The sequence below is a fragment of the Vanessa cardui genome, chromosome 16, assembly GCF_905220365.1.
Source record: "Vanessa cardui chromosome 16, ilVanCard2.1, whole genome shotgun sequence".
Taxonomy (NCBI): domain Eukaryota; kingdom Metazoa; phylum Arthropoda; class Insecta; order Lepidoptera; family Nymphalidae; genus Vanessa; species Vanessa cardui.
The window spans coordinates 10,447,934-10,467,872 of NC_061138.1; positions in this window are offsets into that span (position 1 = coordinate 10,447,934).

The window sequence follows — 19,939 nt, forward strand, 5'->3', positions numbered from 1 at the left end:
GTGGTGTACATTCTAATAGTGATAGACTTAGTGATATAGAATTAGATACTTTGTATATCACATTGGCTTGCGAAATAGATAAATAAAAATCAAAATATTATTCCTTTAAGTAGGCTAATAAAAGTTAGTCATTTGATGTTGTTTTAAATTTTCGCGATTATTACACATTGAAATAAAAATAGTTATAACGGATTTCAATCGCGTATATTAATTATTTTTAACATCCCGCCGTTACAGCGTTCGTGGTCACGGGTAGACTAGGGTGACATTTGTCTATTTGAAGTACAAGCCATTTGGTTTAGCCAAAACCTTTGAATCAAGTTATCGTATTAAATTAAATCTTAAGCTTCTTCTGGTTCGAAAAGTCGATTTTATTGAGAAGAATCATGTCACTCAGTAGTTACTCTTTCCTCATTTTAATTTCTGATTATGTCAGTATATCGTGCCAAGAAATCAATAAATACTGTCTTCTAAGTCTACGGTAGAGACCTTAACTACTCAACTGACATCATAAAATTTTGCATAACCTTTATTAGGGATACATGAAGACAAAGGGTACCTAACATCTGACCCTTCTGTCCTAACGCACGTCGACTAAGACGGGATGGAAACTATTATAATTATTATTCTAAGTTTGTTTTAAGCATTTAAACGTATACAAAATGAATGTTTAACTCAAGTTAAGTCCATGACCTATTCGACTCTGTGGCTAAGTTGTGTTAGAATTTAAGCTATTAATAACAATACATATTATGTTCGGATAATTGAAGACGATGGCTAGTCATTACCGCTCCATAGAATTGATTGTATGCTATTATGTAATAAGCTGACATGCTTCTAGCTTTAATTCTGAATTATGGAAGATAAGTTATTATTGTATTCTCGCGAATTTAAGTAACCTATGAATCTATGTGATGCTTTTAATAAATAATTATCAAACGGAATTATTATTTACTATCTTTGATATATGACAACATATCTCATAATAGAATTAAATTAATTCTAGTGAAACGCACTTTATAAAATATTTGTGGGGATGAAAATAATTTACTATGTACTTTGTCCGGAAAACACTTTGTGTTTACGGTATGCTATAGGCGTATTCTGAGTGTACTTTTTTGCGTATTCTCAGTGTAACACCAGTGGGTATTGGCGTTAGAAGTTTACAGATGATACGATTATATAGGTTTAGGCATCATAACTGTATTTGGTTCGATCAAAGTTATTGAATAAAACTTTCATTTGGTAGCTTTGTATAAAAATTTCCAAAGCTAAGACAAACGCAGTATGTTTTGAAAATGTGAAGAAGTTAAATGAAAAGCGACATAAGCACAAAACGTTTTTTTTTACACATTTTTAATTTGAACCCAGGACCATATAATATAGCTATCCAATTGTTCTTAATTCACTTGAATCTGAGTCAGTATATAAAATTTAAATATAAAAAAAAACAATAAATTTTAATCTTACTGTGAGTTCACAAATACATCATCATGATCGTATCATTTATATCTTCTTATATACTATCGTGATGGTATATATCTTCGTTTCACACAGTTTTATATTCAGTAGGTACTTATAACTTTTTGTTTACGTGACAAGCAATATAATACACAACTCACGACGCCCGTTAACTAAATAACTATCAACTACCTTATTAAATTGAACCCGGGAAAAAGACCAAATGCCAATCAATCTTTACTTATCCACGTCACAATAAGTCATAGTAAAAACTTGATAATTCTCTTAATAGTTCGTACGGTCCAACTATCGTCTCAAACCCAGCGAGATTTAGTCTTTTTGCATTAAGTAATAAGAACTATAATGTTTTGAACATATATATAGTTTTGTCCACTGTACAGTAATCACTCGATACAATAGAGTTGACGGTCTGTCGATACATCGAGTTGTGACAGCTAAATTATAGACTCGTATGGTTGGCAAATATTGATCGTGAAAATTTATAGTACCTATTTATTTTGTTCGTATTATAGATATATATATTTTTTTTAATTAGATGTTGGTAAATGATATCAAGAATCATACACTCTGCCTTATATTCTATTTTTTTTCAAAGTTATTTGAAATAAATAGTTAATGATTGTAGTTGTAATTTGTATTGAAATGAATATAGTTATTGAACTGAATTATATCTGTTTAATTTTTGTTTGTTGCTTGTCAGATTATAAAATTTTTACATTAAACGTAAAAATAAAAAAGGAATCAAAAAGTATATCTATTGATTAGCTTTGCATCTTATTCAAGACTTCATTCAAAATTTTCTAGCACAATTGAGTTATATAGTGATATTTTGCAATTTATTATGAACAATAGTTATCCTTAACTATAAATCATAATTACTTGTAGCATAAACTACCTACTAATAATATATTTGTTTTGTTTCCTCGTCTGATTTTTAAACTAATGTTAAAAGTAGTAAAATATATTGATGTCCACTATATGTGATTTAAATTAGTAATCAGGAGGATACACATTGCCTTAGATTATCTAAAATAACTTAATAAAATTGGCTACAACTCTCTGCTTCAATAGACGTGTCTACTCGTATAAATAATGAAAGTATTGCCATATTTCATGTGTAGATTATAATTTCTAGTCGATTAAAATATTCGATTAAAATATTGTCTTTCTGGACATTTTACAAAGTTCTCATTTAAAGGAGTAAATAATCCTATATAACTTGCTTCTTGACCATTAAAAATCTACTAAGTCTTCGTTAGTAAATATTATTATTAATAATATAAAATATAATAATCATATTTACTATACATATCTGATATATTAGAAGAACAAATGAGAAAAACTATGTATTTTTCTCTTACTATTTCTAATCAAATGTCCAAAACTATAACAGTCAGACGGAAACATGAATAGGTGTTATCCGATGTTATAAATTAAATTAACGTCTAAAATATGTAGCTACAAAACGAACTGTAATCCTATAAAAACTATCTGAGTAACGGATTGACGAGTGTATTAATTTTAACTGATGTGACAGAAAAAAATGACGTCATGAATAATTCTGATGAATGCACTCCCATCATTTTATTCGTTTCATAAGTGTTTTATATCATTATTAATACATATTCTCATCAACCGCATCAAGATTATTCGATTTCTTACCTCAAATGTCAATTTCGTATCGATTGTTGACAGATTGACTGGTGATAGATTTTTTCGCTGCAGTTTTGCATCGGAGCCGAGAGATGGCGCTATTTTTTTATAATACAGATACGGTGTTCTAGATCGCATGCTGCGAGCTATATCCATATAAATCTTAGATGGGAAGAGCCACGGGATATAAGTAAGAAGATATCGGTAATAATTTCCTTTACAGTTAATATAGGAACAAAACAACGTAGAATAAGCTGGTTGTAAATGTTATATGTTTATCCAGTTCATACCAGTTTATTAGTAAATGCAACGATAAAAAATAGAAATATGTATTTATAAGGATTTATTACATATTCTTTTAAACATTTTAAACAAATACTTATATGGTATAGAAGTATTAACACAAATAGTTTAATTTTTTAAAAATAATATATATTTTATTTTTACTTTATCTGCTATCCATACAAGCGGCTTAAGATTTATGAGTGCGGTTAAAACGAATAATTTTTCGCTCAAATTCCCTCAGCGGGATAAAAACTTAGATCACAGAATTTCCAATACATATTAATGGAATTTCATTCCATACGCGCTTAACGATCATTTGATGAATTATTTCTCATTATACCTAATTATTTATTTCATAATAATTTCTCCGAATACATCCATCACGTTCCGGCTTAGATAAAGTTTTTAAGCTCGATTTAGTTTTAACTGAAATATACATTAATGTGCCGACATGGCCCAGTGGTTAGAACGCGTGCATCTTAACCGTTGATCGCGGGTTCAAACACAGGCAGGCATCACTGAATATTCATGTGCTTAATTTGTGTTTATAACTCATCTCGTTGCTCGGCGATGAAGGAAACATAGTGATGACACCCGCATGAGTCTATTTTCATAGATTTCATTTCATAAATTCTGCCAAATGTGTATTCCACCAACCCGCATTGGAACAGCGTGGTGAAATATGTTTCGAACCTTCTCCTTAAAGGGAGAGGAGGCCTTAACCCAGCAGAGGGAAATTTACAGGCTGTTGTTGTTGTTTGTTGTATACATTTATGTTATTTTTATTTTAGATATTGCCCATTAATTTTCAAACTCTGGCAACACTGCTAAATATAGGTAGGACAATGTTCTTACATTCTTTAATATTTATTGAAGTATTCGAATGAAAATTATAAATAAAGACATTCGTTAATTCATTCGAAGGGTGTTTATTTAAAAGTGATTGTCGTATGTGATATGTTAGCCAAAAAATATTCTTTCTCGGAGTTCAAGTTTGCTTCTCACAAAATTTCATCGAATTCAAATTCATTTGTTTTTTTCGAGATAGAGCAACAGACAGACAGTTACTTTCAATTTTATATTATTAGTATGAATAATACTTAGATTAGATGACAATGTATCAATAACCGGTTCGATCTGGATTTTTTTGTTCGTACTGTATTGAGAAAATGCTAGGAAGATTAATCTATACATTGCTCGGTTTTACATCGTGCAATGTACTTTTTTCTATCGAATAATAATTATACGAAGTATACCAAATAAAGTTATGTAATAAATCAAAGTAACACTCGAACCGGACCAGTTTAATTATGATTTACCGCTACAGGGAACATTATTTCTTTACCATTTTTGTATCTACAATTAATTTCTATTGGGTACTGGTATTCGCTTTGTCTGTACATATATGGAATCGTATCTGGAGGTCAAAACAATCATTTTAGTTACTGCTGTGATTGATAAGCCATTACTTCGATTTAATTTAGTTTTTGCTTGGTAACAAAGAGTACAAAAAACGTAGATATTTTAACTAAATTTAATTTATACTGTGCCAGACAATTTATTATTAAAAAAACTATACTAAGTTAAAACATCTTGGAGTAAATCAAAATTTTTGAGTAAATTTAAACTGTAATTAAAATTAGAGTAGGTGGTGTATCTATTTATACCTAATAATACTTTTATGATAAAAAATTAAACTAAACATGTTTTAAAACAATAAATAAAAAGCTGTAGAGCACAAATGCAATTTATATAGTGATGATGAATTAAAGACACAAATTAAGCATATGACAATTACTGAATTGTGTGTGTGTGTGTGTGTGTGTGTGTGTGTGTGTGTGTGTGTGTGCGTGTGTGTGAATATTGGTGCCATGATGATAGTGATAAAATGTCATGTTATTCAATAATTAAAAGTTAACACATACTAAGCGATACTTTATGAAAAATGTTGTTCCCTTAAAACCATTAATAATCCAAACTGGAATTCCAACTAATGTTTTTACCCATCCTACACTTACATCTAACTTAACGTACATATTCACAATTATAAGCGTGTAATGATTACATCGATTCATCTTGCTTTAATTCATTGCCACTCAAATCTATACCTTATTCCATACACACAAGGTACACCCATAAATCTCTGTAATTGTAATAAAATCGTAATCATTGCAATTTGTTTAATCAATTTTCGACTATAATTCTTAAAACATATGGTTTAATTTTAAATGTATTTAAATTAATTAGTTGATCCGGTACCAACAACATTGTTGCAAATTGTTTTAAGCCGCAGTACTTCACAAACATGCAAAGTCGAATTACATCTGCGGACAGCGACCCGTTTCTATATCACGACTGAAAAAGTACTCTGGAATGCTTTTGTACTCACGATTGCGAATTATTACTCGGAAAGAAATATTTTATAAGTTAATAATAGTAAAAACATAAAAACAAAAATGTCAAATCAAAACAACAAGTTATTTATTTATCTAATTTCTGTACTGGGGTAACGTGTATGAAAAATCATATACGTTATAATCAAAGACATCTTGCTTTTTCATTGTTTAATCCTCCTTCTCAAAGTAGTGATAAATGATAAAAAATATTTAAAAACTTAATAAAAGAATACGCATTGAAATATGTATACTCATAATAATTAAAAACTAAACTATATTGAATAAAACAATACCAGAAAAATACGCTACCCTTAAGACTGCCATGCCCCTACCACTGTACCCTGGACGCTGGAAATGTATATCATTTGTTTGGATTGTTTCGTTTACACATTTTAAGTTTTAGTTTAGAGCTACCACCCATTGGAAATGAAGATTTTACCAAAAACTTAAAAGAAACTCTTCCAAATATTTTCCATTATATCAGATCACCAATAGCCATGCATCCTGCATGAATATCAACGAACTCTAGCTACAATATGCTATATAAAAAGTTGTTATATAATGTGAAATTTAAATTTTTAGTATTTCGTCAGCTAAATTATTGAGATATTTTAAGTACGGGAACGAAAATCTTGGTCTTTTTGAAATTAAGCTTTAATATTTATATTAAATAGTTACAATTTTATGCTTTCACAATATGTCAAAAAAATCTGTGTCTTGCTCTTCCTTTTCCTCGTCTAACCCTCGCTGGAGTTAAGTATCCTTGTTACCCAAGCTTAGTTGATCTTTGAAATCTATGAATCTTCTCAGTCGTACAGGAATATTTAGGGTATTTTTGACGGGTGTTGATCACCCTGACGTTCTCGGATATGGTCTTAAGAGCGCTATTTATAATTTGTGCCCTGGTAACACCGCTAAAAACCCTCATTGTTTATAAAAGAAGTTTTTATTATTCGAATTCGTTGCCGAGTATTTTTTTTCTTACAAAAAAGTTTTGCTATGAGAAAGAAGGAGGTCCCTCAATGAAAACAATGTATAAAACATTTTAGCCAATAGAATATAACAATTGAATGTTTATATAATCTAAGAACATTATTAAAATTAAATCCCACGCTGTTAACAAAAAATAAGCACAATTGGATATTTATATAAAAACTTAAGGCAGTTTATTTATGAAGTAGCAGATTTTTTTTCTAAGCAACACTTAATTGTTAGTTTGGATTACTTCACTGACATTATTATTATCGTACTTAGATATTGTTTAGAAACTATTAATTACTTGCACAATGTTTAATTTACTTTTTGTCTCATATTTTTTTTTGTATAATGCGAAAATGTATTCTAAACGTTAAAAGGTTAACCTTGTTTTTCGTCCTGTGCAGGTATTGAAATATACATATCGGCCTGTGAAGGTGTGGTCCAGGAAGATGGATATCACGTTTCAATGGGCCTGAAGAGAAAAGCAGCCTGGATGGCCTCAAGAAGCCGTACAAGGGAGGAGTGCCAAAGGGACAAAAACAATATTTCAGTCCTGAGGCGTGCTCTACCTTTCGAAAAGTGGAGAACAGCTTGAAAGATTGCTTGCTTTAACACAGGCTATTTTAGTGGGTAAGAATCCTAAACCACCTGTTTCCTTTTCTAGGGTCACGGGAACCCTTTCTTAAGAATTTCAACACATAAGAATCAAAGCCTGGTAGCGTGTAACGACCATATAGGTACGTTTGAAGTTAATTAGAGGACCAACTATTTTCCCTGCTTTCTGAGGCACAGGAGAACAGAGAAGGAGAAGAAGCGAATAAATCAATCTCTTCTATTGCCTCAAGACAAGTCAGTTATAAGTACGGCATATTATCAGCTCAGACTTTATACATACTATGTTTATTATAAATCTAGAATACCAGAACCAAACACAAGATGTAATACGAGGTTTATTTAACAATAATATTAATCTTCTGAGTCAAATTAAAACGTCGTTCCGGAGTTATCTATACAATTATCTCTGAGTTTTATTAACATAAGAAATTTAATCTTTTTTGCAGTGTTAAATAAATTACCTAAGTCAACCAGTTTAATACACATGGATACAAAGGGAATTCTTGATACTCGATCTCGTACACAGATACGGTGTTCAAGTTAACTTGTAATTTTTTTTTTAATTTTATTACTTGTAAATCGACAATTTTATGTAGTGGACCAGGGAAAAGAATGCCTTTAGTTTTTGTTTTTTTTTTTCGGATTCAGGCGTGTAATTTTACATCGTACTCAAAACAATAATAATATATATTCATCATTATTTGTTTATTTTGTACTTGTTAATAAGTAACCAACCTAATGGGATATCCGTTAAAATTGAAATTTCCTAAAATCTCATCGCATCTGACGCTGATATTATAAAATAATCTTATCATTGGTTTTGTCTATAACAAATATAAACAAAAAATATCATCAAAATCGGGCCAGCCATTTAGGAGTTCAGTGACATAAACACATATACATGTATTACTTTATACCTTAGAGATAAGAGCAGTTTAAAAACAAAGATATACATAGTATTTTTATCAAGAAATTGGTCCCTTTTTATAAATGTTGCAGCACGTGTTTGTATATCATTCAAATTAATTAATTTGTTACTTACAATTCACAATTAAAATACTTAGAAGTTAATAGAATGAAGGGCTTTCAATGCTGCAAAGAGTGTAATCACCCTTATTTTATTTGATATTTATGTGGTTACCCTAAAAGCGTGAGCTCATGGGCAATTAATCATAAGGCTCCGCCCTGACTCGACGACAACGTCGCGTGTTGTGCGTTTATAGCCTAATCAGTTAGCTCTTCGTTAAGTAGGTATTAGGGTTTTTATGAAGTATTAGCTGGTGTTTGAGAATTTGTCACTGTCATTGTAATAGTGTTTAAAATTCGATGATAAAATTATTCTAATTTTAAATGTTATATATTTTGTCTGTTATGGATTTCGCTGTATTGTAAACGACTGCTCAATAAAGGAATGTAATATTATCAACTGTGATATTTTAATATGCCTTCGTAACTTGTAAATGGCTAAAGAGGTTCAGATATATGACACAAAGTTAGTATCCTTAAATCATTCCGTGTGTCATGAGATATTTTTATTATAATTCAGATGCCAAGGAAATCATTTACCGTAATTTCCTATTACTCTTCTTTTAGAGACTTTTTAGTATTTACTATAAGCATTCGATTTTTAAATTTAGACAGTGACGTAACTACTTGTATGTATGTATGTATATATTTTTGTGTTTATGTGTGTGTGTTTTAATTCTTAGTTAATTTTATAATACTCGACCTAATCGACCCCTACCAACACTTTAGTCATTAGAATTTATGATTATTATTGTTAACAATTAATCCTGACATTTAAGTTATTTATTGACCTATTATCAAAAAACGCCTTATACTAGGCTATTTTTTAATCTTTTAAAATTTATTGTTAATTACCTGACGTAATTTCTTCAAATTTGAGGGCTAAATGGTTTGACTCTCTTGTTGTATTTGTATTTGAATAAGTAACAGCCTGTAAATTTCCCACTACTGGGTCACCTCTCCCATTAAGGAGAGGGTTTGGAACATATTCCACCACGCTGATCCAATGCGGGTTGGTGGAATGCACATGTGGCAAAATTTCAATGAAATTAGACACATACAGGTTTCCTCACGATGTTTTCCTTCACCGCCGAGCACGAGATGAATTAAATATACAAATTAAGCACATATATATAGCGGTGCTTGCCTGGGTTTGAACCCGAAATCTCCGGTTAAGATGCACGCTTTCTAACCACTGGGTCGTCTCAACTCAATATTAATATGTATTTGAATAAACGTTATTAAAATTCTATGAATCGTTTCCTCATCACCATTTTATAATTCTAGTCGTTTTGACGTTACCGTGAATGCTAAGTTCGACTGCCTGCCTCTTTGATCTAGTGGTGAGATATTAGGCTACAGATCTCACGGTTCGTGGTTCAAATCCTTGGTGGGGCTAAAATGCTATTGAGTTTTTTCGTCGAAAAGTTTGTAAATTTCCCTCTATTGATTATATTTTTTGTTGAAGATTGTGTATAACGTTCATTCTGAAATCGTTCTTTTTTGTATTGATAGATCAAATATCATCTTTATTAATAATAATCGCGTTGGAGCAGCGTGGTGAAATATGGAATATCCTTCTTCTCATAGGAAAGGAGGCCCTAAGCCCAGCCGTGGGAAATTCAAAGACTGTGGATGTTGATTGATTATAATCATACATTCATCATAATCTTTGTTCCCTGGAAAGTAATTAATGATATGTACTACGCAATAAAATACTAATAATTTATTGTTGATCTTAAATATATAATCTTAACATTTTTTCTATTCTAAATTTAAATATAATACACAAACTCAATTTAGCTGGAATTGTTAAAGCTATTAATATTTTTGGACTGTCAACGTATTGATTGACAGTATTTTCAAAGGACAGGTGTAAAGAGGTTTTACTTTGGACAAACATCGTAGACATCTGCTATCCCACCGTCAAACAGCTTTGGATTGCAGTGTTCCGGTATGATAATAGAGTAAGCTATCGTAATTACAGTCATCAAGGGCCCCAATGACTTAGATGCCGGTCGGCATTGGAATCTAAAATAAAGACTTAGAATTATATTAAAAAAAATTAAAAACATTTCAAAGTTAACGATTTAAGTGTCAATCTACGATTAGAACTGATTACTTCCTATGTGAAGAACTTTAAGTTTAATTTTTCTTTCTTATTATTTTACAAATAAAATATGAAAATAATCATACCCAAAAAATATAAAATAGCTATTCCTATTTAAAACGTATTGGTATAGGTTAAATAATTCGAAAAGGGTATTTTCAGTAAAAAAAAGTGACAGTGGATTCTAAGACACATATATATCTACTGGGCCTCCATCTCCCTAGGAGGCGAAGGGTTGTTATGAGTGAGCCAACGTAAGTGCAGGCACAAGCAGCCCTAAGACCTTAGGAGAAGTTTGGCGGCGCATTGGTGTGATGTAAGGAATAGTTATTATTTCCTACAGTGTGACTGTCTATAGGTGGTGTTAACCACTTACCATCAAGTGGTTATTTCGCTCGTTTGTCTACCGATTGCTAAAAAAAACGTATTTTATTACAACAAAGTATAAAATGAAATAAAATGTATTATTTCTAAACGTAAATATCCTGAAACGATTTTATTAAATATGAAAACGTAACAGTGTAATAATATCGTCCGATTGTCACTGAATACCGCATTAATATTTTAACCCAAATAATATTTCTTCCGCGGCAAGCCGACGTCACGGACAGGCGTCATTTTTAATTACAAACTATAACATTAATCAAATTACACTACTTGTGTTCAAATTACGATATGATATTTTCTAAGACTTGTACAAAAACCAAGTAATTATCGATCAAATATATAAAAAATACTCAAGTTAAACTGTGTAGTTCTTAATTTTCTTCGTGCTTTAATTGTTTTGAATTGCAAATGAAGATTAGTTTGCGTGTTAAAGCAATTAATTACAATTCTTTAGCGTAATGAGCGATGAATTTTCGTTGTATACTTGGATTTTAAAATGTTTGTTACTTTATCTCTTTTTATCAGTGGGTGGACGAGCAAATGCGCCACCTGATACAATATAAACCATTCCTTACAACACCAATGCGCCACCAACCTTGGGAACTAAGATGTCATTTCCCTTCAAACCGGAATACAACAATACTGAGTAATGTTGTTTGACGCTACGATATCTAATGAGTGGGTGATACCTACCCAGACGGGCTTGCACAAAGATCTACCAAAAGGTAATATCTGTTTGAAATTAAATTATTTCGATATCGAATGACCGATTGTCATGTTGACAAATATACACTCAATTTCTATACAATTATATCGATCACCATGACAATTTGTATTAAAATATACCCGGCATACATACAGGCAAGGCCTACCGCTTTTTGCTACAACAGTGTAGTTTATAATACTGACTTTTATAGTAGGAAATCAAAAATCTAATATACTTTATTCGGCGTTCTTATAAACTTTGTATAATAATTTTATAACATTAATTAATTGTAAATAAATAATAATCTTATAAAGCTATCATCGGTTCAGAATGTATCTTATTCTGTTAAGATGCACAATTTCACCAATTATAAAGTTACATTTAATAATCATATAAAATTATACTTAAAATGTATTGATAACATTTTAGTTCATCACCTACATACACTTTTGTTTTAATTGTCTATATACTGATGGGTTAAGGTCTCTTCAAATTTTGAGATGGTTTGGAACTTATTCCACCACGATGCTCCAATGCTTGGTGGTAAGATTGTGTGCGCGGCTATCTGGGTAGTACCATCCACTCATAATATAGTCTACCGCCAAAGAACAATACTTAGTATTGTTTTGTGGAAGTTTGAAGAGTTCATGATTTCCAATAGGCACGATGTTGTCTTCAAATCTTGATCAGGGATCTTCCACACAAGCGTGCTACATCAAGCAAACCAACGGTCAAACGCTCGTCTATAATCGGTAAAAATCGAGCATACAATAAAGTAATGTAACCAAATTGAAATGTAAAGTATCATCCTTGGTGGTAGGGCTTCGTGCAAGCTCGCCTGGGTAGGTACCACCCACTCATCAGATATTCTACCGCTAAACAACAGTACGCAGTATTGTTGTGTTCCGGTCTGAAAGGTGAGTGAGCCAGTGTAACTACAGGCACAAGGGACATAGCATCTTAGCTCCCAAGGTTGGTGGCGCATTGACAATGTAAGGAGTAGTTAATATTTCTTACAGCGTCATTGTCTATGGGTGATGGTGACCACTTACCTATTCCATAAAAAAACCTATCTTGCTGCTGCTTAAACGTATTCTGTACATATTAAAGTACAAGAAGATGGATTTTGCATTAGTTTGTAATATGTATCATTATATTCCAAACTAAATATCTTATGAAAAGTAATATTTTGTTGCTCAATTTATGTATCCATAGAAAACGATTAAATACAAACCATTTCCAGTAATCCTTTTGTCCACAAACACACTCAACTCACGGTTCTCATAAACTAATTAATATGACACGGTCTAATGTTTTTTTAATAACGCTTTGGGACTGGCCCATTGCAATTATTCTAATGCACACGGCTATAACCCGGCAATATATCGAAAGTAATTGTTTATAGAAAATTGAACCTTCGTAATAAATAAATAGGGGCCACAATAGCGGAAAGGAGCATTTGTTTTTAGGAGTTGTAAGTTAATTTATTTCGTATTCCAATTTGTGGAATAACTTTCTGTTTTGACGTTTTAGTGGCGAATGGGTGGATTAAGTGGTGTATGGTGTATCTGTTCCTGCTTATATCGATGCATTATAGATAAGATTATTATTATCTTTAATCAATTACTTTAATTGAATTTGTGTAAGCTAAATAAATAAATATGTACTTAGGAAAAAAATATACAAATAATGCATTTTATGACGCGATGGTCTAGTGGTTGTAAAGCATGAATCTTAACAGAATTTATCGGGTTGCAATCCGGGCAAGCATTACGTAAAACGTACATATGTTTCATGAGATTCCATCTCATTTTTACCCAAGACATTTTTACTCAATTTGTGTTTGTTTCGAAATGTCTTGAAGCGTTCATGTATCTAAGGTCCATCCATCCAGGTCAACGAGATTTCATTTTTGCCCGACAGCCTGCATAGGAGCAGCACCGTGGATAAGGCTCCAAAGTCTGTGCCAATTCCTAATACACTAGTGGACTCCTAGCAAATTTATAGACAGTTACGTCTTTGGAATATAACAAAAAGTTATCATAACTTATGTATCTTAGTTAATAAGAAGGTGTCTGTTCGCAGTTGATATCTGTTAATTTAATAAAATAATTCTACCATGTATCTAACAATGAATAATTAAAACATGATAAATTTTGTATGCCTTATTTTTTACTTTAAAACAAAAGAATATAAACGACAAATAAGTTTTTAAAAATGACTTCGATGTTGTGAAAAATATATTTCGTAATTCTAACTTATTTAAAAAGATGAGGCTGGCAAGCACCATTGAATATGCATATGCTTAATTTGTGTTTATAATTCATTTCGTGCTTGATGGTGAAGTAAAGCATCGTGATGAAACTTGCATGTGTCTAATTTCATAGAAATTCTGCCACATGTATGTGTATTCCATTAACCCGCATTGAAAGAGTGTGGTGGAATATGTTCCAAGCCTTCTCCTCAAAGGGAAAAGAACCTTAGTCGATAAAGTGTCGTCTAAGAGTCTTCTGAGTCTTCTAAGTGGGAAATTTGCAGGCTGTTGTTGTTTTAAAAAAGGTATATGCAAATTAATTTTTAATTAAACCAATATATTATATAGATATCGAAAAGAAATTATGGTATATTAATTATATTAATTAATTAAGCCTATAAGAGAAGTATTTGTTTATGTTTCTTGTCGGTTCGACTCGAGATTCTTGTAGGTCGATAGAATTAGCATATATACGAGAAGCATCAGATTTAATTCCCATGATAATCATAGAAAATTCAAGTGCTTGTAAGCGCCTATTTGAATGAAGTACATTTTGCCTTGAATAATTTTATAATTTAGATAGAACTGTAATGGCTCAACGGTATACGGGTTGGGTAAAGAAAATCGTAGGTCAGATCATGACCTCTAGACCTCTAGGCTATTGTCTTAGCCACTCCTTTTACAAATTTAATACAAACCTAAAATAGTAAATAAGATTAACCTCTTTAGTGACACTGAGTTTTTTTACCGAATTAACGATTGTCTGTGGCTTTTTCTGTATTTCATTCTGTGTCGCATATCAATTTATGACATTCACGTTCGTGTTCTATAGTGAGTTTCGAGTTACAAATGTGTATAATAATCGAGTGTATAAATACATAAATATACAAAATATTTTAGAGATAGACGCAACGTTTAATTCCGAATATACATAGGTGTATATATATATATATACATATATATCTCTCTCGCGAGATTGTAAACTGTACTTGTTAACAATTTCACGCATTTTTCGGTAGATTATAATCTATCGATATTAATTACACTTAAATTATATAAATTCTAACTCAAACTTACCGAAATATAATAAACTATCGAAAATACAAATGTTTTATTTTAATTGGAATAAACTTTCACAATCTTTCGACAGTTTAAAACGAGATAGATTATAATCTAACGATATTTAAATTTTATATCAAACAAAAAAAAGTCGAAACACTTCATGCCGACGGCTTCATTAAGGATAACAGTCGAGTTCAAATATCGTCACCTCTTAACAAAGTAAGTTCATAAATTAAAGTTTTATTCGAATCGCTATAATTATACATCACTAGGCTATAAATCAAGAATATAACACTTGAATTTCATATAAATCATCGCCAATTCTTCGTGCTTTAATTGCGAGCCGGCACGAGGCATAGTTATCGCAACTGGCTTCTACATTTATGGTCTCATGTGCTGTCTTGTTATCTGATGTAGTCTATGATAACAGGGCAAAGGTTTACTGACCAAATGAAAATTTAGCGAGATAGTTTTCATCGGATTCAAGATACGAATCTTCAAAGATTGCTGTACTGACGACCTCCTTGGTCGAGTGGTGTGTACACCGGTTTTCACGGGTACGCCACCCTGAGGTCCCGGGTTCGATTCCTGGGCGAGTCGATGTAGATTACCATTAGTTTTCTATGTTGTCTTGGGTCTGGGTGTTTGTGGTACCGTCGTTACTTCTGATTGCCATAACACAAGTGCTTCAGCTACTTACATTGGGATCAGAGTAATGTATGTGATGTTGTCTCATATTTATTATTTATTTATGCCGTGTTTCCGTGTTGAGGGTGAGTGCAATATATTCATATGTAATAACAGGTAATACATATAATATCTGATATCAGAGTTATTTATATATCTCACAGTGTGAATTTGGCCTAGTCCGAATAGACCAAAATTATCAATTTCCAATTTTGAATTTTCTAATGTACTTTACGTTTGTTTGTCTATTTGTTACGCTTTCGTAGCTAAAACACTGAACTGAATTATTTAAATATGATTAAATTTGGTACGGAGCAAGCTTCGTAGATATCATATAAAATGTATAAATCACTCAAAACAATAGCGATAGATGAACCAACACGGAACTAATGTAACTGAATTAATCGATTATCGACTTGACTAATCGATGAACTGATCATTCGAATCGATCATCGAATAATTATTCGATGCTTAATTACCAAAGTATTTGTTCGGTGCAAGTTTCAAAAGATTATTCGTTTCGAAGATTTTTTATCTTTTAATGAAGTTATTGTTCATCAGTGCAATAAAATATTATTGTATTATAATCTAACTTAATCCTCAAAAAGAGGTTTTAGTCCAGAATATCCAAGAACATCTCAGAATGTTTACAGGCTGTTATTTAAAAATAAAAATATATATATGATCGTGTTTTATACTAAGCATTTGATTTGCTACTACTACTACTACTACTACCACTGATATTCAATTTAGTAGTAGTCTAGTCCAGCCTTATTTTAACCGGACCAGCCAGCACCTTTGAATCTTCATTAATTAATATATTCACTCCATAAAACATTATTAATAAATAGCTAAATACAACTCTATATAATCAAAACTATTTATTGTACGCTATAAATAAAACATGTATCTCCTCAAATAATATTTAAAAATCTTATTTATTAGTGTTATGGCAAATGATTGATTTATAACTTCATACCCTTAACGAATTAATGTGTCATAATCGAGCCGAGGCAGTCAAAGGGTCAACACAAGACCTTAAACTGGAGTTCCACTAACTATAACTGCACTTAATTAGTGTTTATCATATCGGGAATGACTCTGAAGAAAACCATCGTAGATTAAGTTTGGACAACATATCAAAATCCCCCTTAAGAGTATTCGCCCAACAGTGGGACATACCATTTAGTGATTAAAAGCAATCTATCATCTTTATTTTTCATTTCTTTATCAATTGTATTCAAAAAGTGTTTTACATGTGTGTTTGTACACACATGTAAAACACACACACAAACAAATATAAAAATATTTTAATGATAATAAGATATAATTTTTCAGTATAAATATACTGTTACCAGTACTAATTATCCGGTATAATATACCAGATAATTAATACTCAACCAACATATAAGTTGTAATTTTATAAATTTGATTAAACTTCACGTACGTTCTAAGTTAATAACAGTTGAATTTAAATGACCTGTTATTTTTACATCCAAGGAGCATATCTAATGACATCAAATTTTATTGATATTACTATAATTGATAAGTTTCAAGCGATGATTCTGTCGGTCAACGAACTCGGACGGCGTCGTAAAACTAGATATTTTATAAAATATACATATTCTCTGACTGTGCTAGCGACATTTTATAAAACATTATAGATACTACACTGACCATGTCTCGGACCGGATATTTCCCGTATTTGTCTATTATACGTCAAGTAATTACATTATTACGTATAAATTATTCAAGTTACAACAAAATTATATTTACCTTTACATAATTATACATACTTGATAGTTATTATTTTTTTTATAATTTGCCGATAATAACACCATGTTTTTTAGTATCGTTCGTTTCGGTTTTTTTAATCGATTTAAAAAAAGAGGGGGGATTTTATGTGTGCTTACTACGTCATATATGAACAGTATGCATGTTATTTACTATCCCTAAAGGTAAAAAACCTGGAATGGTTTTTTTGTGATCGATTTTATTAATGATTTATTTTCTCAAAGTTTTGCTTGCATAATCGGTTTATGTTTTGTGAGTAATTTCATAATATTTAACTTGAAAACAAATCTATACAATGAATACTAATATTACAGTTCTTCGTATGTTTATAACTTCACCTGTACCCTAATGAAAATAACCAATCTTACTCTTTAGATTTTCGTCTTGACTAAGGGCGTTTTAAATAAAAAATAAAATTATATTACGTAGATAGTCAAACTCAAATGTAAAACGTATTCATTTGATCGCAATTTCAAAAGAAACAGGGAGAATTTATGAGGTGTGAAACAAGTAACGTCGTCATAGTATTGAAATATAATGCGCACACTAAATGTGAACGCCTTTTTTATTATATTATAAGTTGGTGGACTGGCGAATAGTCCACCTAATAGTCTGTGGTCACCACTGCTTCTAGAGATTGACCCTGTAAGAAATATAAATGATTCCCCTTATAACCAATGTGCCACTAACCTTAGGAACTAAGATGTTATGACACTTGTATATGTATTAAGACCAGAACCTATTATTACTAATTATTGCTTTAACGGTAGAATATATGATGAGTGAGTGGTACCTACCCAGAATTACCACCTACCACCTACCAGTCTACCAAGTAGTTTATAGTTTTCTATTCAACAAAAATCTTGCGCACTATAATAATAGTCCCTACGCAGTTCATCGCCTTATTTAAAACGTATCCTATATTTATATTTCTGCTGCATTCGCAGGATCTAAAGTGATCATTAAAACTATTTTTAAACGTAAATAATAGAAAATGCAAATGAACATGGTCACCCTAATAAAGAGTGTAACACATCGGCCGGACGAGACGCAATCAGCATGTACATAGCCCCTCTCGCTGGACGGAGCGAACATCGAATATTGATCGGCACATTATGATAATGCATGAATTTAAAATGTTACTGACTATTTGACGCACGTTGCAAATCGCCGCTGGTGTAGAGACGACTTTAATTCTATTTTTATATATTTTAAAGTAATTTATTATGATTATTTTTTTTATAACGTTGGTCTGCGGCTGGGCTAACGGGCCTGACGGTAAGTGATCAATACTATCTTACACGCAGTTTTACATCGTTCCGGATATGTACAAATTGTCGCTTCTCCTGCAAAAGTCGCTATGTGTTTTTTTCATATTTTTCGACTGCTTTGCCGTTTTAATCTTTATTTCAATACGCACGAACTGTAAAAACATTTTTGTCATTACTTCTATGGTAAAAGTTTACAAATTTAGCTATGCGATAATCATACATCGAAATTTCCATGTATTGAAATACCGATAAAAACGGCACAGCTGTCTAAAAATATGAAAAAAAAACACATAGCGACTTTTGCAGGAGAAGCTATCTAGGAAATATTATTTTAATAAGATCGAGGATAGTAGTCGCCATTGTCATAAGAAAGTTTAACAATTGCTTACATCGGTCATGATATAAAACCGTCAAACATTAAAATGTAACAAGAACTGTAAATGTTCCACTGCTTGTTAAATGCATTATCTTTTTAAAAGAATTTGATGTCGATGTCATTACGATTTTCTCCGATAAATGTAGTTTATCTCGCAAAGTTTCCTCTAGTCGAAGATTACGTAAATCATGCTTGAGAATTTAGTGGTGCTTGTCAGTGTTTGTATCCACAACATCGGGTGTCCTAGTCGTTGGGCCACATCCCAGTTAAAGAAGTACTCACCATTTTTTTCGATTAATGCAACAATTTAATGTCATCCAAATATTACAAAAAAAAAATGAAATTGTAAACCATTGTGATTTAATAGACGATTAGCTTCGCTTATATGTAATATAAGTCGATTTTAACATTTCACGATCGACTTCACTTAAGGTGATATCAGACGCCGTGAAACGTTAACTCGAGTGAATATTCATTTCTATAACGAATGCCGATACTGTAACATTGTACGATCAATTCACTAATTAATTCATTTGTCACATTTGTTCCATTTCATTTGCTTGGACGTGTCACTTTGAGTGAAATAACAAAATGAACGAAAAGAATAACACCGGTTTCCACAATTACAACTATAGAATAAGTACGCGGGGGATTAGATGTATGGGGTTGATTAGCATTTTTTCTAAACCGATTGTTATGTCTACTTATTATCATTCACAAACAATACATGTTTTCTAAGCATTAATTATACTTTATAAGGTTTTTTTTTCATAATATCTGTATGAATATTTATGCTCATTTTCATATAACTTTTATGACATAGTTGCCATTTGTGATGCATCTGCGTAACGACGTGA